This window comes from Eschrichtius robustus, chromosome X (genome assembly GCF_028021215.1).
Source record: "Eschrichtius robustus isolate mEscRob2 chromosome X, mEscRob2.pri, whole genome shotgun sequence".
In the NCBI taxonomy this organism is placed as follows: domain Eukaryota; kingdom Metazoa; phylum Chordata; class Mammalia; order Artiodactyla; family Eschrichtiidae; genus Eschrichtius; species Eschrichtius robustus.
Window position 1 is genome coordinate 39,261,727 of NC_090845.1, and position 21,290 is coordinate 39,283,016.

The 21,290-nt window shown below is 42.6% G+C and overlaps 1 pseudogene; it reads right to left on the reverse strand.

Annotated features, from left to right (window-relative positions):
- Nucleotides 1-16,349: 16,349 nt before the first annotated feature.
- LOC137757444 (signal recognition particle 14 kDa protein-like) lies at nt 16,350-16,678 on the reverse strand (annotated as a pseudogene).
- Nucleotides 16,679-21,290: the final 4,612 nt, after the last annotated feature.

The following is a 21,290-nucleotide window of genomic DNA, read 5'->3' on the forward strand; positions in this document are numbered from 1 at the left end:
TCCATCGATCCCCGTTATTATACAGGATTGGGAGAACAAGGGTCCAGGGAAATCAGTCAGCACAGAGTAGGTGGCCCCCGTATCTAATAAAAAAATAACTTTCCTACCTGCCTCATCAAAGGTTACCTGAGGTTCCTCCAGGGAAATGACCAGGTGTCCTTTGGGAGCCAAGGAGTGTCCTGGGTCCCATCCGTCCTCTCGGCCACCATCGGTCTGGGAGCCCCAAGTCCCCTTCGGGACTGGGGACAGTCCCTTTTCCACTGGCCCTCTTGTTTGTATATCGGGCAGGGTCCTGGTGGACTTTTCCCATACAGGGGGCATTTGTCCTCCTGGCTGCATTTAAAACAGGTCCCTTCTCGGTAGGGCAGATCCTGCCTTTGTTACGGGCTTTCACAAGGGAGGGTAACACGAGGTGGTGCAGGGGCTAGGGCTGCCGCCAATAGTTGTGCCTTTCCTTGTTGTCCCTGAATCCTTTTTGCTTCCTCAACCCTACCTCTATTGTTAAATACTCCAAAGGCCAAGTCCATGAGCTGACTCAGGAGGGTTTGTGGTCCCATAGCTGCCTTGTATAATTTTCTCCTAATGTCTGGGGCAGATTGAGTGATAAAATGGGTATTTACTAGGACTTACCCTTTGGGGGTGTTGGGATTAATATTGGTATACTTTCTAAAGGCTTCCACCAGGCAGCCCTGGAAGAGGGCCTGATTCTCATCTTTTCCCTGTGTTACTTCTCTGACTTTGTCATAACTAACAGGATTAACAACACATGTTTTCATCCCTTCTGTGAGGCAAGTTGTCATGTGGTTCTTGTGTTCAAGCGCTCTACCTCCCTGTTGGTAGTCCCAGTGGGGATCTTGGTGGGGGATTGCATCCCCTCCAGTAAGGTAGATTATTTGTCCTTGATTTCAGGCTGCCAGTTCATCAGCATATGCCTGGGCTACACCAAGATTCAGCTTTTATCTTCAAAGGTGCAGCAGGTAGAAAGGAGGGCTTTAGGTTGCCCCAAGTAAGTTCATAGCACATTGTCAGCTTGGTGAATTCCTCTATGAACCGAATAGAGTCCTTGGAAAAATGTCCACATTTCTCTTTGCAAGTAGCTAGGTCAGCCATAGGAGAAGGGATGTGGACTCTGATTGTTCCTCTGTCACCAGCCAGCACTTTCCTTAAGAGACAGAGTTTGGTATTGGGAGGTTGGTAGGGAGCCCTGCTTCGTGTAGTATTGGCAGGACTTGCCTCTGGTTAACGAAGGATACAGGACAGGGCTGGAGGGATAAGGTGGTGGGATTTCCAGCGGCCTAAGTGGGGTGCTAGGGGTGGATGGTCCCTGTCCTCCCTCAGAATTGGGGAAGGGGGTAGGAGTTCCTGGTTGTGGACCTCAAGGAGGTGGACTCATAAGGGGATTATCAAAAACATCGGGCTCCTGTGGGGGAAGAAGGCACTTTGAAGGGGTGTGAGCCAGGCACACGCAGCAGGAGTTTATTTTTATTTATTTATTTATTTATTTGGTTGTGTTGGGTCTTAGTTGCGGCAGGAGGGCTCCTCAGTTGTGGCACATGGGCTCCTTAGTTGTGGCATGTGGGCTCCTTAGTTGCAGCAGGCGGGCTCCTTAGTTGCAGCTTGAGAGCTCCCTAGTTGTGGCTCACCGGCTCCTTAGTTGTGGCATGTGAACTCCTAGCTGTGGCATGCATGTGGGATCTAGTTCCCGGACCAGGTATTGAACCCAGGCCCCTGCTTTGGGAGCGTGGGGTCTCAACCACTGCGCCACCAGGGAAGTCCCCAGCAGGAGTTTTTTAGATCTGGATCTTGGAATAGGGTCATGAACATTTGGACATATGGGACTTCCCCCCATTTACCTTCCCTTTTACAAAATAGGTCCAGGTGCAAGACGGTATTGTAATTCAATGACCCATTTTCTGGCCAGATCTCTTGGTCCCCTGGTTTGTATTGGGGTCATGCAGTATTGGAAAAGAAAATTAATTTCTTTTTTCTTAAGCCATACTGTCTAAATTTACCCCAATTAGTTAATATGCATCCTGATGGGGAGTTCTTCGGGGTGTTTGTAGTTGCCCCCATTTTTGGTTAGGATGTTATGACAAGACAGGGATCTGATGAATCCTGGCCAAATGGTAGTTATCTGTCCTGGTGCTTTCCCAGTGTCCCTGATATCCCAAAAATGTAAGAAGGAAGTGCACAGCTAAGGACTTCAGTGGATGGACCCTCTCAAGTGGGTGTTGTAGAATCAAGTTCTGATGGCAGATAAAGAGGTAGTATAATTGGCCCGATCCATGATGGCCCCTGACTCCAGGGTAAGGAATTTAGCAGAAATAGTGTTTAATTAAGCAGGGAGAACTGGGCTGGTGGCCATCCAGCCTTAAGAAAGAGTTTGTTTGGCAAAGGCAGTAGTGAGATCCCTGTGAGCACCCAAAGCCTGCCTGTTCGGTGAGCCTGAGGAGGCCCCCCAGGTTAGTTAAGGAGAGGAATAAGAGCCAGCAGGAGGAAAAGCAACCTGAGTGCTAAGGCCTAAACCCTTCAGAGAGGGAGGGAGACCTAGGCCCTGAATCTGTTAAATGAATAATCTTTATCATCCTGTGAAAGAAGAAAAGAAGCATACTTTTATTTTTAATTTTATTTTAATTTTTTGGCCACATAGCTTGTGGGATCTTAGTTCCCCAAACAGGGATCGAAGCCGGGTCCATGGCAGTGAAAGCCCAAGTCTTAACCACTGGACCACCAGGGAATTCCCTAGAAGAAAAGAAGCAGATAGAGTTGAAGGGTAGGGCTGGAGCACCACAAGGTGATATGATGACAGTAATACAAGGAAAAAGTTCTCTTCAGGATGTGACCCTTATGATGACTAGCATAACAATGTCGGATCAAACATCCAACAGGCGAAAATCAGCTGGGGACTCAGGGTAATAGTAGGTCTTGACCTGAGGGGAGGCTAAAGAGGGATACCTCTGTACTCCCATGGAACAGAGGCAACACCTGAGCTGTTGGCAAAATCATCAAGGGTGCTCAAGGACCAGTAGACAGTCTAAGAAGTTAGGAGGGGTTGAGAGGAGTAGGAGGAGGGGAAAATCCAGGGTGACAGATTTTGCAAATCCAAACCAGGCTAGGGAATATAAGTCTGCAACTCCCACGTGAGAAGTGCCTGCCAATGACCTCTGCTCAGGGGCGCAATGAGGCCGTGAGCCCCAAGAAGCACTTAGGGAGGGCCAAGCCACAAAGGTAGCAGAGGATTCTTATAGTACTCCTATTTGGGCCCCTGATGTAGTTCTGGGTCCCAGAATTGAACTGAGACTGGGAATGAGTAGGGAGGGGGAATTGGGCTCAAGGAGCCATGGAGGGGGAAACTCACCCAATCAAGTCACCAATTAATTGCTGTGGTCTTAGTTTGGAATTCCGGGTGGTTGTCTTGTGGATCTTCTCAGGTCCAAAGAGATAGAGCGATATAACCAGAAGGTGGGAAAGGAGGAGAGAGAGCTAGCAGAAAAAAGCCTCAAGCTCGGTGGGCTCCTTCACGGCCAGAGATCTAGTCCCTGCCAGATCCTGTGGGTAGTGTCAGCCACCACCTAAGGAGCTACTTGGTCTTCATGGCTCAGGATGAGCCCCAGCCACCTTCAGTGGAGGAAGGGAGCTGTAGCCTGATAGGCAGATCAAGATTATGCCCAAGTGAGGGTCCTGGGCTTCGTGCAGGAAAGAATTCAAGAGCAAGCCAAAGAAAAAGTGAAAGTGAGTTTACTTAGAGAAATACATACTCCACAGGAAGAATGATGAATGTAGATGCAAAAATTCTCAACAAAATATTAGCAAGCTGAACACAACAACACATAAAAAAGATCATACACCACGATCAAGTTGTATTCATCCCAGGGTCACAAGGATGTTCAACATATGCAAATCAATCAATGTGATACACCATATCAACAAAAGGAAAGACAAAAGCCATGTGATCATTTCAATAGATGCAGAAAAAGCATTTAATAAAATTCAACATCCATTCATGATAAAAACCCTTACAAAAGTGGGTGTAGAGGGAACATATCTCAACATAATAAAAGCTATTTATGACAAACCCACAGCCAACATAATACTCAATGGTGAAAAGCTGAGAGCCTTCCCACTAAAATCTGGAACAAGACAAGGATGCCCACTATCACCACTTCTATTCAACGTAGCATTGGAAGTCCTAGACATAGCAATCAGACAAGAAAAAGAAATAAAAGGTATCCAAATTGGAAGGGAAGAGGTAAAATTGTCATTATATGCAGATGACATGATACTATATAGAGAAAACCCTAAAGACTCTACATACAAACTACTAGAACTGATAAATTCAGCAAGGTAGCAGGATACAAGATTAACATACAGAAATTTGTTGCATTTCTATACACTAAAAATGAAATCTCAGAAAGGGAAAGTAAAAAAAAAATCATTTAAAAATTGCATCAAAAAATAAAATATTTAGGAATAAACCTGACCAAGGAGGTGAAAGACTTATACACTGAGAAGTATAAAACATTGGTAAAGGAAACTGAAGATGATTCAAAGAAATGGAAAGATATCCCATGCTCTTGGATTGGAAGAATTAATATTGTTAAAATGGCCATAATACCCAAAGCAATCTACAGATTTAATGTGATCTGTATCAAATTACCCATGACATTTTTCACAGAACTAGAACAAATAATCCTAAAATTTATATGGAACCATAAAAGACCCAGAATTGCCAAAGCAATCTTGAGGAAAAAGGAAAAAGCTGGAGGCATAACCCTCCCAGACTTCAGACAATAGTACAAAGCTACAGTAATCAAAACAGTGTGGTATATGGATCAATGGAACAGAATAGAGAGCCCAGAAATAAACCCACACACCTATGGTCAATTAATCTTAGACAAAGGAGGCAAGAATATACAATGGAGAAAAGACAGTCTCTTCAGCAAGTGGTGCTGGGAAAGCTGGACAGCTACATGTAACTCAATGAAGTTAGAACACTCCCTCACACCGTATACAAAAATAAACTCAAAATGGCTTAAAGACTTAAATATAAGACATGACACCATAAAACTCCTAGAAGAGAACATAGGCAAAACATTCTCTGCCGTAAATCATACCAATGCTTTCTTAGGTCAGTTCCCCAAGGCAATAGAAATGAAAGCAAAAATAAACAAATGGGACCTAATCAAACTTATAAGCTTTTGCATAGCAAAGGAAACCATCAACAAAATGAAAAGACAACCTACGGAATGGGAGAAAATATTTGCAAACGAGGCAACCGACAAGGGCTTAATTTCCCAAATATGCAAACAGCTCATGCAACTCAATAACAAAAAAACAAACAACCCAATCAAAAAACGGGCAGAAGACCTAAATAGACATTTCTCCAAAGAAGACATACAGGTGGCCAACAGGCACATGAAAAGATGCGCAACATTGCTAATTATTAGAGAAATGCAAATCAAAACCACAATGAGGTATTATCTCACATCAGTCAGAATGACCATCATCAAAAAGTCTACAAATAATAAACACTGGAGAGGATGTGGAGAAAAGGGAACGCTCCTGTACTGTTAGTGGGAATGTAAATTGGTACAGCCGCTATGGAAAACAATATGGAGGTTCCTTAAAATACTAAAAATAGAGTCGCCATATGATTCAGCAATCCCACTCCTGGGTATATATCCAGACAAAACTGTAATTCAAAAAGATACATGCACCCCAACGTTCATAGCAGCACTATTTACAATAGCCAAGACATGGAAGCAACCTAAATGTCCATTGACAGATGAATGGATAAAGAAGATGTGGAATATATAATATATACAAAGGAATATTACTCAGCCATAAAAAAGAATGGAATAATGCCATTGACAGAAACATGGATGGACCTAGAGATTATCATACTAAGTGAAGTAAGTCAAAGAGAAAGACAAATATATGATATCACTTATATGTGGAATCTAAAATATGACACAAATGAACTTATTTACAAAACAGAAGCAGTCATAGAAAACAAACTTATGGTGACCAAAGGGGAGAGGGTGGGAAGGGCTAAATTAGGAGTTTGGGATTAGCAGATACAAACTAGATAAACAACAAAAAGTCCTACTGTATAACACAGAGAACTATATTCAATGTCCTATAATAAACCATAATGGAAAAGAATATGAAAAAGAATATATAAATATATATATATGTATAACTAATCACTTTGCTGTACACCTGAGACTAACACAACATTGTATACCAACTGTACTTCAATAATAAAAATAAAAAAATAAAGTCAGAGTGGCCCCAGGGCATGGGGCTGTTGGTTTTTATGGGCTGAGTAATTTCACATGCTAACAAGTGGAAGGAGTATTCTTGCTATTTTGAGGAAGAGTGGGGACTTCCCAGGACTTGGGCCACTGCCCACGTTTTGGCCTTGTATGGCCCACCTTGGAACTGTCATGACGTGAGGGGAGTGATTTTGAGTATTACAATGAAGGTATAATGAGCTAAAGGTCAATGACCGGACTCTTCTCAAAGCCACCCTGGTTTCAGCTGGTTCCAGCAGGTCGTTATCACATCCCAACAGCTGCGCCCCTTCTTCATTTATCTAGTGGTTGTGTCCTGCCCCTTTCCCTCCTATCTCAAAACCATTGATGTCTCTGTTGCTGACTTTGGGCTCTTGCTTCGGTCTCAAGGATGGGCAAATACAGGGATTGTAGATCTGTGGGGTGCAGCCCAACAACTATTTAGAAAGAGTTTTAGTGAAAGAACCTTAGCAAACTCTGGCTGGGTTTTGGGCTGTGCTGACTCCATCCAGCCAGGTCCCAGGCCCTAAGGGGCTTGCCTGGGCTGGACAAGAGTGGGTCCAAGGCAAAGGGTTAGGGTCTTTGCCCACCCTTCAGTCTCTCTGCCCCCTGCCCTGAGGTGGTGCCTCCTGCTGCCTGCCTGCTTTCAGCCGGCCCCGCTCCCCCAGTCTCTGCAGGGAAGGACTGCTCTCTTGGCCACAACTTCTCCTATTCCTCCCTCCCCCTCCAGTCCCATCTAGAGGCCACCAAGCAGTTTCTGCAAACACACAGGGAATGGGAGTTGGCCTTTCTTCTCTCTAGAACTCGGTGGCTCAACATCTGGATGAAGGATCCACATATGAGAAATCAAGTGACCTTGAAAAAAACTACTTAATCTCTTCAGGCCTCAGTTTCTGCATCTATAAAGTGGGCATAATGATACCTCCCTCCAGGGTGGTTTTGTGGACTACACGCCAAAACCAGGCCTGGCACACATTAGGTGCTGCACAACAAATGTGGCTTTCCCTCCTGCCTGCTCCTGTCACCACCCACATGTGGCACAAAAGCTGGGCAAGTTTTCTTAAGGCCGACCTGGCAAATTTCTATAATGACAGGAGGGCTCTTCAGTGGGGTCACAGGTCATAGCTGATTCTCCCTTTGCCCAAGGGAACGTGCAAAAAAGACCTAATAAGACTGATCCTTATAAAATATCAGTTGTGAAAGGGTGAGGGGCTGTTCCAGATTAAAGGGGTCTGAGGAATGTCTGATGCTGGATTGGCAGGAGCCTTGCTATATGAGACAGTATTGGGGCAGGTGGTGAAATTTGAAAACGGACTATGGATAAGAGGGTCGTGTTAAGTTAAATTTTCTGAATTTGATCATCGCATGGAGGTTATGTGAGAGAATGTCCTTGTTCTTAGGACACATATGCAGAGGTGTTTAGGAGTGAAATATCGGGATGTGGGTAGCTTATTACCAACTGGTTCAGCACAAACAAATCACACTGAGAATAATAGTGCATATGTTTTATATCTATCTATCTATATATATCTATATATATGTGTGTGTGTACATAGAGAAAATATGGCAAAATGTTACAAGTAAGTGAATCTAGGAGAAGGGTTTCTATAAGACTCATGGTAATATTCTCATCATTTTCTTGTGGGTTTGAAATTTTTTCAAAATAAACTTAATTTAAAAAAAAGAAAGAAACTAAACAACAGAACATTCTTAAAGGCTTGACGTCCCCTGGGGTAGTTCACACCTGTGTGAACACATTCCAGTAGGTGGTTTGCAGTGTTTCAGCATTTCAGGCCAGTCCCAAACATCGGTTTATATCCAGGCAACTGTTACCTTGGACATCGAGAGGGTGCCTAGCCTGGGCTGAGGTGTTGAGGGCAGCAGGGGCACGTGGCAGCAGTAGGCAAGGGGCTGGGGAGGGGAGGGCAAACCTGGCCCAGGGTCCCCCCAAGGGAGGGCAGGAGAGCCTACAGCTGGGGCCAGAAGTGAAGGTCAGAGAGGTCTGGGGGAGCAGGAGGCCTGGGGGTGTTGCCTCAGGGCCTTGGGATGGCCCTGTCCTCAACCTCTTTGAAACATTTCCAAATTCCAGTTCAGAAATTAGCTGCCCACTGTACAGTGCTTTTCAAAGGAAAGGTCAAGCTCAAAGCCATGGCCAAATCCAGGGCCGTGGAGGGAAGGAAATGGCTCCTGTCAATGTCAGATACCTTCGTTCACTCTTCAACCAGTTCCCATTTACGAAGTGCTTATTCTGTGTTGAGCACTGAGCTAGGTTGCTGCTGAGGGTGAAAAGTAAGGCACAGTGGCCTAGTATAGGAGGTGGATGTGTACACCAAGCGTGGCAGTTCAGGGAGACTGACTTCATGAATTCATGAAAGCATGAATTCAGCACAGGGCAGATGTCGGAGAAGGCCGTACAGAGGAAATGGTTCTTGAGCTAGGTTCTGAAGTGAGCAGGGGTCCCCAGCTGGAGAAGGGGAAGGGCATTCCCAGCTGAGGGAACAGCACCAGCAAAGCCACAGAAACTTGGAAGAACATGGCCCAGTGCAGGCAATGGCAAAATGGCTGGGGCTACTGGTGTGTGGTGGGGGAATGATGGGAAATAAGGCTGGGGAGGAGGCAAAAGAAGATTGGAAACATTTAGCAAGCACCTACTATGCCCATGGTACTGTGCTAAGTACTTTATGGACATTGGTTGAATTTTTGCAACCATGTGGTGAGGTAGGTGTAGATATTATATTATCCCCATTTTACAGATGAGTAAACTGAGACTCAGAGAGTTTAGGCATATTGACAAAGACTACACAAGGACTCAGTAGGGCTGAGATTTGAATTAAATCTGTTTGATCCCAGGGCCTATTCTCTCAAACAATAAGACTTTTTCCTGGCAGTGTTAGAGGATGCCCCAGAAGCTTGCTCTTATCTACCTGTCTGTCTGTCTGTCTGTCTGTCTGTCTATCTATCTATCTATCTATCTATCTATGGCTTCAATGAGATATAACTCATATGACATACAATTCTTCCATTTAACCATTCAGTGGTTTTTTAGTATATTCACAGGGTTGTATAACCATCACCATGATCAATTTAGAACATTTTTATCACCTCCAAAAGAAACCCTATATCCATTAGCAGTCACTCCCCATTTCCCCCTGGCCCTTGGAAACCACTAATCTATTTTTCTGTCTCTATAGATTTGCCTGTTCTGGATGTGGGCTTTTCTGTCTGGCTTCTTTCACTTAGCATAATGCTTTCAAGGTTCATGCATGTTGTAGCAGGTGTCAGAACTTTGTTCCTTTTTATGGTTGAATCATATACCATTGTATGGATCAACCCTATTTTCTTTATCAATTCATCAGTTGATGGCACTTACAGGCTTACAGGCTTTTAAGCCAAAGAGAAGCAGGGAGTGTTGTGATTTAGAAACATTATTTTGATGAGTCAGGAAGTGAGATGAGATGAGGCTAGAGGCAGGGAAACAGGGTGCCATTTCTTTTCTTTTTTTTTTCTTTAAGATTTATTATTTATTTATTTAATTTATTTTTGGCTGCGTTGGGTCTTAGTTGTGGCATGTGGGATCTTCGCTGAGGCATGTGGGATCTTTCGTTGTGGTGCGCGGGCTTCTCTCTAGTTGTGGTGTGCGGGTTTTCTCTTCTCTAGTTGTGGCACGCAGGCTCCAGGGCACGTGGGCTCTGTAGTTGTGGTGCACAGGTTCTAGAGTGCGTGGGCTCTGTAGTTTGTGGCACATGGGCTCTGTAGTTTGCAGCACGTGGGCTCTAGTTGAGGCGCACAAGCTCAGTAGTTGTGGTGCGCGGGCTTAGTTGCCCCACGGCATGTGGGATCTTAGTTCCCTGACCAGGGATCGAACCCACGTCCCCTGCATTGTAAGGCGGATTCTTTACCACTGGACCACCAGGGAAGTTCCCAGGGCGCCATTTCAGTGGGCTCTGTAAGAAAGGATGAAGGCGTCCCAAGTGAGAATCAGGGTTTGGCCTCTCCCCCATCTTGGAATGCCCCCACATAGGAAGGGGAGTAAGACAATACTAAATGACCACTGTAGTGCAGTTAAGAAACACATTGTTCTCCATTCAAAAGAATCCCCTGAAGATCAGAGGACCAAAGACTGGCAGTGGAGATGAGGAGGCACATTGGAGAGAGGCTTAGAAGGTGAAAGTATGATAAACTTCTACTGAAGGAAACTAGAAGCTTCATACAGGATTTCTACTAGACACCCACAGCAAATGTCATGCTAATAGTGAAACATTAAGAATATTTGTCATTAGGACTTCGCTGGTGGCACAGTGGTTAAGAATTCGCCTGCCAATGCAGGGGACATGGGTTCGATCCCTGCTCCGGGAAGATCCCACATGCTGTGGAGCAACTAAGCTCATGCACCACAACTACTGAGCCTGCGCTCTAGAGCCCACGAGCCACAACTACTGAGCCCGCGCACCAAAACTACTGAAGCCTGCGTGCCCTAGAGCCCACGTGCTGCAATTACTGAGCCCACACGCCACAACTACTGAAGCCCACATGCTCTAGGGCCCACATGCTGCAACTACTGAAGCCCGTGTGCCTAGGGCCCATGCTCTGCAACAAGAGAAGCCACTGCAATGAGAAGCCCGTGCACCGCAACAAAGAGTAGCCCCCGCTTGCCATAACTAGAGAAAGCCCACACGTGCCAACAAAGACCCAATGCAGCCAAAAATAAATAAAATTAAAAAAAAAAAGAGGGACTTTCCTGGTAGTCCAGTGGTTAAGACTTCTCCTTCCAATGCAGGGGGTGTGGATGTGATCCCTGGTTGGGGAGCTGAGATCCCACACGCCTTGCAGCCAAAAAACCAAAACATAAAACAGAAGCAATATTGTAACAAATTCAATAAAGACTTTAAAAAATGGACCACATCAAAAAAAAATCTTTAAAAAAAAGTATTTCTCATTAAAGTCAGGAAAAGGTAAGAGTGGCTACTATCATTGGTGATAAATATTAGGCTGGTGGTCCTTTGCCAATACAACAAGACAAGAAAAACAAATGAGACATATTAAATCTTGGAAAGGATGAGGAAAATTTGTTATTATTTGAAGACAATACAGAAAAATTTGAGCAAATAAGCTGATAAATTACTGAAAGTAATAAGAAAGTTCAGCAAGGTGGGCAGATAAAAAAATCAGCTTACAGAAATCAGTAACATTCTTTTTTTTTTAAAATAAATTTATTGATTTTATTTATTTATTTTTGGCTGCGTTGGGTCTTCGTTGCTGCATTTGGGCTTTCTCTAGTTGCGGCGAGCGGGGGCTACTCTTCGTTGCAGTGCGTGGGCTTCTCATTGCGGTGGCTTCTCTTGTTGCAGAGCACGAGCTCTAGATGTGTGGGCTTCAGTAGTTGTGGCACGCAGGCTCAGTAGTTGTGGCTCAGGGGCTCTAGAGTGCAGGCTCAGTAGTTGTGGCACACGGGCTTAGTTGCTCCGCGGCATGTGGGATCTTCCCGGACCAGGGATTGAACCCGTGTCTCCTGCATTGGCAGGTGGATTCTCAACCACTGCGCCACCAGGGAAGCCCTGAAATCAGTAACATTCTTATTCATCATCTGTTTTTATTATCTGTTGCTTCATGATAAACCATTCCAAAAGTCACTGGCTTAAACAACCATCATCTTATTACCACTCATGTTTCTGTAAGTTGACTGGACTCATATTGAGAGTTGTGCTCCATGTGATGTTGGCTTTGCACTGATTCTGAGGTTTAAATTTTTTTCATTTTTTTAGTTGAAGTATAGTTGATATACAATATGATGCCAGTTGATGGTGTACAGCATAGTTATTCACAATTTTTAAAGGTTATATTCCATTTATAGTTACTACAAAATACTGGCTATATTCCCTGTTTTGTACAATACATCCTTGTAGCTTTTTTTGTACATAGTAGTTTGTACCTCTTAGTTCCCTACCCCTATCTTGTCCCTCCACCCTTCCCTCTCCCAACTGGTAACCACTAGTTTGTTCTCTATATCTGTGAGTCTGTTTCTTTTTTTGTTATATTCAGTAGTTTGTTGTATTTTTTAGATTCCACATATAACTGATATCATAGAGTATTTGTCTTTCTCTGTCTGTCTTATTTCACTTAGCATAATGCCCTCCAAGTCCATCCATGTTGTTGCAAATGGCAAAATTTCATTCTTTGTTATAGCTGAGTAGTATTCCATTCCCACCCCCCCCCACCTCATTCTCTCCATATCTTTATCCATTCTTCTGTTGATGGACACTTAGGTTGCTTCCATATCTTGGCAATTGTAAATAATGCTATGAACATTGATGTGCATGTATCTTTCTGAATTAGTGGGGGGTTTTGTTGTTGTTGTTGTTGGTTTTTTTTGGACATATACCCAGGAGTGGAGTTGCTGGGTCATACGGTAGCTTTATTTTTAGTTTTTTAAGGAACCTCCATACTGTTTTCGCAGTGGCTGCACCAATGTACATTCCCACAAACAGTGTAGGAGGGCGCCCTTTTTTCCACATCCTTGCCACCATTTGTTATTTGTGGTCTTTTTGATGATAGCCATTCTGACAGGTGTGAGGTGATATCTCATTGTGGTTTTAATTTGCATTTCTCTGATGATTAACAATGTTGAGCATCTTTTCATGTGTCTGTTGGCCATCTGAATGTCCTCTTTGGAAAAATGTCTCTTCAGGTCTTCTGCCCATTTTTTAATCAGGTTGTTTGTTTTTTGATGTTGAGTTGTATGAGTTTGTTTATTTGTTTTGTTTGTTTATTTGTTTATTTGGCTGCACTGGGTCTTAGTTGCTGCACGTGGGATCTTTGTTGCCATGTGCAAGGTCTTTGTTGCAGCATGCGGAATCTTTAGTCACGGCATGTGGGCTCTTAGTTGCGGCATGCAGGATCTAGTTCCCTGACCAGGGATTGAACCCAGGCCCCCTGCATTGGGAGCATGGAGTCTTAACCACTGGACCACCAGGGAAGTCCCTGATTATATATTTTGAATATAAAGCCCTTATCGGTCATGTCATTTGCAAATATTTTCTCCCATTCAGTAGGCTGTCTTTTCGTTTTGTTGATGGTTTCCTTTGCTGTGCAAAATCTTTAAAATTTTTTGTAAGTTAAAGTATGACAGGGACTTCCTTGGTGGTGCAGTGGTTAAGAATCTGCCTGCCAATGCAGGGGACATGGGTTCGATCCCTGGTCTGGGAAGATCCCACATGCCACGGAGCAGCTAAGCCTGTGTGCCACAACTACTGAGCCAGCGCTCTAGAGCCCACGAGCCACAACTACTGAGCCTGCCATAACTACTGAAGCCCGCGCGCCTAGAGCCTGTGCTCTGCAACAAGAGAAGCCACTGCAATGAGAAGCCCGCGCACCGCAATGAAGAGTAGCCCCTGGTTGCCGCAACTAGAGAAAGCCCGCATGCAGCAACAAAAACCCAAAGCGGCCAAAAATAAATAAATAAATAAATAAATTTATTAAAAAGAAAAGTATGACACACATTCAGAAGAGGGCACAAATCCTAAGTGTACAGCTCACTGAAATTTTACAAAGTGAACCCATCTGTGTATTTTGTATCCAGATCAAGAAACAGAATGGGGGACTTCCCTGGTGATCCAGTGGTTAAGACTGCACTTCCATTGCAGGGGGCATGAGTTTGATGCCTGGTCGGGGAACTAAGATCCCGCATGCTGCACAGCGTGGCAAAAAGAAAAAAAAAAAAAAGAATGGGACCAGCACTCCCCAAAGTCCTCCTTCAGGCTACTACTCCCCAGAAGGGTAGCTATTGTCTTGAATTCTAACACTATAGATTAGTTTCCTTTGTTCTGTGCATTAAATAAATTGAGTCATACCACGAGTTTTCAATTTTTTCTCCTACGTTTAATTCCCTGGAGCTATCCTTAACTTGTTAAGTATTTGGAGTAATAGTGGCACAACTCTGTGCTGGTGTTTGGGACAGAAACCGGTGCTTGGCCCTTTTCTTCCAACCTGACTTAACTACTGAGGCCACAAGCAAAATACTTTTGCAAACTCACTGAGGCTAAGAGTGGGTAAGTGACTTATTGAAGTATAGTTGATTTACAGTGTTTCAGGTGTACAGCAAAGTGATTCACTTACACACATGCACACATATATATATTCTTTTTCAGATTCTTTTCCATTATAGTTTATTACAGGATATTGAATATAGTTCCCTGTGCTATACAGTAGGACCTTGTTGTTTATCTGTTTTATATATAGTAGTGTGTGTCTGCTAATCCCAAACTCCTAATTTATCCACCCCACCGCCCTGACCTTCCCGTTTGGTATCCATAAGTTTGTTTTCCATGTCTGTGAGTCTGTTTCTTTTTAACTTTTTATTTTATGTTGGAGTATAGCCGCTTAACAATATTATGATAGTTTCAGGTGCACAGCAAAGCGACTCAGCCATACATATGCATGTATCCATTCTCCCCCAGACTCCCCTCCCATCCAGGCTGCCACATAACATTGAGCAGAGTTCCCTGTGTTATACAGTAGGTCCTTGTTGGTTATCCATTTTAAATATAGCAGTGTGTACATGTTGATCCCAAACTCCCTAACTATCCCTTCACCCCAGCCTTCCCCCCAGTAACCATAAGTTCGTTCTCTAAGTCTGTGAGTCTGTTTCTGTTTTGTAAGTAAGTTCATTTGTATCGTTTCTTTTTAGATTCCACACATAAGGGATATCACATGATATTTCTCTTTCTCTGTCTGACTTACTTCACTCAGTATGACAATCTCTGGGTCCATCCATGTTGCTGCAAATGGCATTATTTCATTCTTTTTAATGCCTGAGTAATATTCCTTTGTATATATGTATCACATCTTCATTATCCATTCATCTGTCTGTGGACATTTAGGTTGCTTCCATGTCTTGGCTATTGTAAACAGTGCTGCAATGAACATTATGGTGCATGTATCCTTTCGGACCATGTTTTTCTCTGGATATATGCCCAGGAGTGGGATTGCAGGGTCATATGGTAGCTCTATTTTTAGTTTTTTAAGGAACCTCCATACTGTTCTCCATAGTGGCTGTACCAATTTACATTTCCAACAGTGTAGGAGGGTTCCCTTCTCTCCACACCCTATCCAGCATTTGTTGTTTGTGGATTTTTTGATGATAGCCATTTTGACTGATGTGAGGTGATACCTCATTGTAGTTTTGATTTTCATTTTTCTAATAATTAGTGATGTTGAACATCTTTTCATGTGCCTCTTGGCCATCTGTATATCTTCTTTGAAGAAATGTCTATTTAGGTCTTCTGCCCATTTTTTGATTGGGTTGTTTGTTTTGATGATATTAAGCCTCATGAGCTGTTTGTAAATTTTGGAGACTAATCCCTTGTTGGTCACATCATTTGCAAATATTTTCTCCCAATCTGTAGGTTGTCTTTTCGTTTTGTTTATGTTTTCCTTTTTTTTTTTTCTTTTTTAACTTGGAATCTTTATTCTCGATGATTTTGTAATAGGCTTATCCTTCGTTCGGTTAAGCAAACTCTCATTTGGCTATGAGAACTCATTCAAATTTGCTAAAGGAACTATGATGATAAAATTATACAGCAAGTTGGGAAAAATACCCATGAAATAACACAACTTTTTATAAAATTGTCAGGTTTCAATTCCAGTAACCCATAAGACAGGGCCTAAAGCCTATTCATAATCACATCATTCCAGAATGAGGAGCTATTGCCAGAAACTTTTTATGGGGTGGGAAAAGGAATAAAAGATGGTCAGTGCCGATAAATACAGGTTTAATGATACAGTGCTCTTCACAGATGGCTACAGAGACCGTAAACTATTATCCAGAAACATACAAACATACAACACAGGCCACTTAGCCAGATCTAAAATAAACTGGCTTCTTGTAACTACCCTGTAAACACTACAGCCCTTCTTCCATCCAAAAATGACCCTAATCTCACATGAAAACAGTTATTGTAGGGGAATCAGAAACCCAGCTTTGTGGCCAAAAGTAAAAACCAAAGGAAAAGTAGCAATTCAATGGTTAGCTGGTGAAAGCGGGAAATCTGGTGCCCTTCACTGCCCTGCTTTGCTCTTCTTACTCTGGCTCTTTTTGTCCCTCTTCTTCAGCCCGTCCATGTTAGCTCTCAATAGGTTTGAATAAGCCATCTGAAACTTACTTCTTTGGAGCTCACCACAGTGCTGATCTTCTTTTTCCCATCAGTAGCTCTTAACAGACACTTGTTATCTGAGGGCTCAAAGCCCTCCGCAGAACCCTTCCTTGGAATGGGTTTAGTTCGACCATCATACTTCTTCAGGGTGATGAACACGCTGCCCGACAACCAGCACTTCTGGAGGAGCCTGGTCAGCTCTGCCAGGAACTGCTCACTCTCCAGCAGCACCATCCTGGCGCTGCTGGCTCCGCTCCATCAGCATAAGCCCTTATAGTTTCCTATGCTGTGCAAAAACTTTTGAGTTTAATTAGGTCCCATTTGTTTATTTTTGTTTTCATTTCCATTATTCTGGGAGGTGGATTGAAAAAGATATTGCTGTGTTTTATGTCAGAGAGTGTTCTGCCTATGTTTTCCTCTAGGAGTTTTATAGTGTCTGGTCTCACATTTAGGTCTTTAATCCATTTTGAGCTTATTTTTATATATGGTGTTAAAGAATGATCTAATTTCATTTTTTTACATGTAGCTGTCCAGTTTTCCCAGCACCATTTGTTGAAGAGCCTCTTTCCTCCATTGTGTAGTCTTGCCTCCTTTGTCATAGATTAATTGACCATAGGTGCATGGGTTTATTTCTGGGCTTTCTATCCTATTCCATTGATCTATATTTCTATTTTTGTGCCAGTACCATACTGTTTTGATGACTATAGCTTTGTAGTATAGTCTGAAGTCAGGGACCCTGATTCCTCTAGCTCCGTTTTTCTTTCTCAAGATTGCTTTGGTTATTCAGGGTCTTTTGTGTCTCCATACAAATTTTAAGACTTTTTGTACCAGTTCTGTGAAAAATGCCATTGGTAGTTTGATAGGGCTTGCATTGAAGCTGTAGATTGCCTTGGGTAGTATAGTCATTTTGACAGTATTGATTCTTCCAATCCACGAACATGGTATATCTTTCCATTTGTTTGTGTCTTCTTTGATTTCTTTCATCAGTGTCTTATAGTTTTTTAAAGTACAGGTTTTGTCTCCTTAGATAGGTTTATTCCTAGGCATTTTATTCTTTTTGTTGCAGTGGTAAATGGGATTGTTTCCTTAATTTCTCCTTCTGATCTTTCGTTGTTAGTGTATAGAAATGCAACAGATTTCTTTGTATTAATTTTGTAACCTGCAACTTTACCAAATTCATTGATGAGCTCTAGTAGTTTTCTGGTAGCGTCCGTAGGATTTTCTATGTATAGTATCATATCATCTGCAAACAGTGACAGTTTAACTTCTTCTTTTCCAATTTGGATTCCTTTTATTTCTTTTTCTTCTCTGATTGCTGTAGCTAGGACTTCCAGAACTATGTTGAAAGTGGCGAGAGTGGGTGGACATCCTTGTCTTGTTCCTGATCTTAGAGGAAATGTTTTCAGTTTTCACCATTGAGTATGATGTTAGCTGTAGGTTTGTTGTATATGGCCTTTATTATGTTGAGGTATGTTTCCTCTATGCCCACTTTCTGGAGAGTTTTTATCATAAATGGGTGCTGACAAGAGCTTTTTCTGCATCTATTGAGATGATCATATGGTTTTTTTCCTTCAGTTTGTTGATGTGGTGTATCACACTGATTGACTTGCCAATATTGAAAAATCATTGCATCCCTGGGATAAATCCCACTTGATTATGGTGTATGATCCTTTTAATGTACTGTTGGATTTGGATTGCTAGTATTTTGTTGAGGATTTTTGCATCTATGTTCATCAGTGATATTGGCCTGTAGTTTTCTTTTTTTGTGGTATTTTTGTCTGGGTTTGGTATCAGGGTTATGGTAGCCTCATAGAATGGGTTTGGGAGTTTTCCTTCCTCTGCAATTTTTTGGAACAGTTTCAGAAGGATAGGTGTTAGCTCTTCTCTAAATGTTTGATAGAATTTGCCTATGAAACCGTCAGGTCCTGGGCTTTTGTTTGTTGGAAGATTTTTTTTTTTTAAAGAAGCATATTTATTTTACTTTTTTTTTTAAAGGAATTCCTTTATTTTTATTATTTATTTATTTATTTATTTATTTTTGGCTGTGTTGGGTCTTCGTTTCTGTGCAAGGGCTTTCTCTAGTTGCGGCAAGCGGGGGCCACTCTTCATCGTGGTGCGCGGGCCTCTCACTATCGCGGCCTCTCTTGTTGCGGAGCACAGGCTCCAGATGCGCAGGCTCAGTAGTTGTGGCTCACGGGCCTAGTTGCTCCGCGGCATGTGGGATCTTCCCAGACCAGGGCTCGAACCCGTGTCCCCTGCATTGGCAGGCAGATTCTCAACCACTGCGCCACCAGGGAAGCCCTGTTGGAAGATTTTTAATCACAGTTTCAACTTCAGTGCTTGTGATTGGTCTGTTCATATATTCTATTTCTTCCTGGTTCAGTCTTTGGAGACTGTACCTTTCTAAGAATTTGTCCTTTTCTTCCAAGTTGTCCATTTTATTGGCATAGAGTTGCTTGTAGTAGTCTCTTATGATCTTTTGTATTTCTGTGGTGTCAGTTGTAACTTCTCCTTTTTCATTTCTAATTTTATTGATTTGAGTCCTCTCCCTTTCTTGATGAGTATGGCTAAAGGTTTTTTTTTTTTTGGCTGCATTGGGTCTTCATTGCTGTGTGCGGGCTTTCTCTAGTTGTGGCAAGCGGGGGCTACTCTTCGTTGCAGTGCGCGGGCTTCTCATTGTGGTGGCTTCTCTTGTGGCGGAGCATGGGCTCTTAGGGCGCATGGCTTCAGTAGTTGTGGCATGTGGGCTCAGTAGTTGTGGCTCGTGGGCTCTAGAGTGCAGTCTCAGTAGTTGTGGCACATGGGCTTAGTTGCTCCACGGCAACTGGGATCTTCCCGGACCAGAGCTCGAACCTGTGTCCCCTGCATTGGCAGGCGGATTCTTAATCACTGTGCCACCAGGGAAGTCCATGGCTTAAGGTTTATCAGTTTTGTTTATCTTTTCAAAGAACCAGCTTTTAGTTTCATTGATCTTTGTTATTGTTTTCTTTGTCTCTATTTAATTTATTTCTGCTCTGATCTTTATGATTTCTTTCCTTCTTCTAACTTTGAGTTTTGTTTGTTCTTCTTTCTCTAGTTGCTTTAGGCGTAAGGTTAGGTTGTTTATTTGAGACTTTTCTTGTTTCCTGAGGTAAGATTTTATTGCTATAAACTTGCCTCTTAGAACTGCTTTTGCTGCATCCCATAGGTTTTGGATCATTGTGCTTTCGTTTTCATTTGTCTCTAGGTGTTTTTTTGATTTCCTCTTTGATTTCTTCAGTGATCCATTGGTTGTTTAATAGCATATTGTTTATCCTACACGTGTTCATTTTTTTATAGTTTTTTCTTGTAGTTTATTTCTTTTTTAAAAAAAATTGTATTTATTATTTATTTATTTTTGGCTGCATTGGGTCTTTGTTGCTGCGCACAGGCTTTCTCTAGTTGTGGCAAGTGGGGACTGCTCTTCATTGTGGTGTGCGGTCTTCTCACTGTGGTGGCTTCTCTTGTTGTGGAGCATGGGCTCTAGGCATGCGGGCTTTAGTAGTTGTGGCTCATGGGCTCTAGAGCACAGGCTCAGTAGTTGTGGCGCATGGGCTTAGTTGCTCCGCAGCATGTGAGATCTTCCCAGACCAGGGGTTGAACCCGTGTCCCCTGCATTGGCAGGCAGATTCTTAACCAGTGCACCACCAGGGAAGTCCCTTGTGTAGTTTATTTCTAATCTCATAGTGTTGTGAACAGAAAAGATGCTTGATATGATTTCAATTTTCTTAAATTTACTGAGGCTCACCTTGTGGCCCAGGATGTGGTCAATCCTGGAGAATGTTCCCTGTGCACTTGAGAAGAATGTGTATTCTGCTACTTTTGGATGGAATGCTCTATAAATATCAATTAAGTTCATCTGGTCTATTGTGTCATTTCAGACATGTGTTACCTTATTGATTTTCTGTCTGGATGATCTGTCCATTGATGAAAGTGGGGTGTTAAAGTCCCCCACTATTATTATGTTGCTGTCGATTTTTCCCTTTATGGCTGTTAGTATTTGCCTTATATATTGAGGTGCTCCTATGTAGGGTGCACCCATATATCTTCTTCTTGGATTGATCCCTTGATCATTATGTAGTGTCCTTCATTGTCTCTTATAACAGTCTTTATTTTAAAGTCTATTTTGTCTGATATGAGTATTGCTACTCCAGCTTTCTTTTGATTTCCATTTGTGTGGAATACCTTCTTCCATCCCCTCACTTTCAGTCCATATGTGTCCCTAGGTCTGAGTTGGATCTCTTGTAGACAGCATATATACAGTCTTGTTTTTGTATCTACTCAGCCATTCTGTGTCTTTTGGTTGGCACATTTAATCTATTTACATTTAAGGTGATTATCGATATTCCTATTGCCATTTTCTTAATTGTTTTGGGTTTGTTTTTGTAGGTCTTTTTTCTTCCCTTCCTCTTTTATTCTCTTCTCTTGTGGTTTGATGACCATCTTTAGTGTTGTGTTTGGGTTGCTTTTTCTTTTGTGTGTGTGTATCTATTGTAGGTTTTGGTTTTGCTGTTCCCATTTTTTTTTAAGTTGCTAGTCTCTTTCACACCTAGAGGAGTCCCTTTAGCATTGGCTGCAAAGCTGGTCTGGTGGTGCTGAATTCTCTTAGCTTTTGCTTTTCTGTAAAGCTTTTGATTTCTCCATCAAATCTGAATGAGGGCCTTGCTGGGTAGAGTATTTTTGGTTGTAGGTTCTTCCCTTTCATCACTTTAAATATATCATGCCACTTCCTTCTGACTTGCAGAGTTTCTGCTGAGAAATCAGCTGATAACCTTATGGGAGTTCCCTTGTATGTTATTTGTCTTTTTTCCCTTGTTGCTTTTAATAT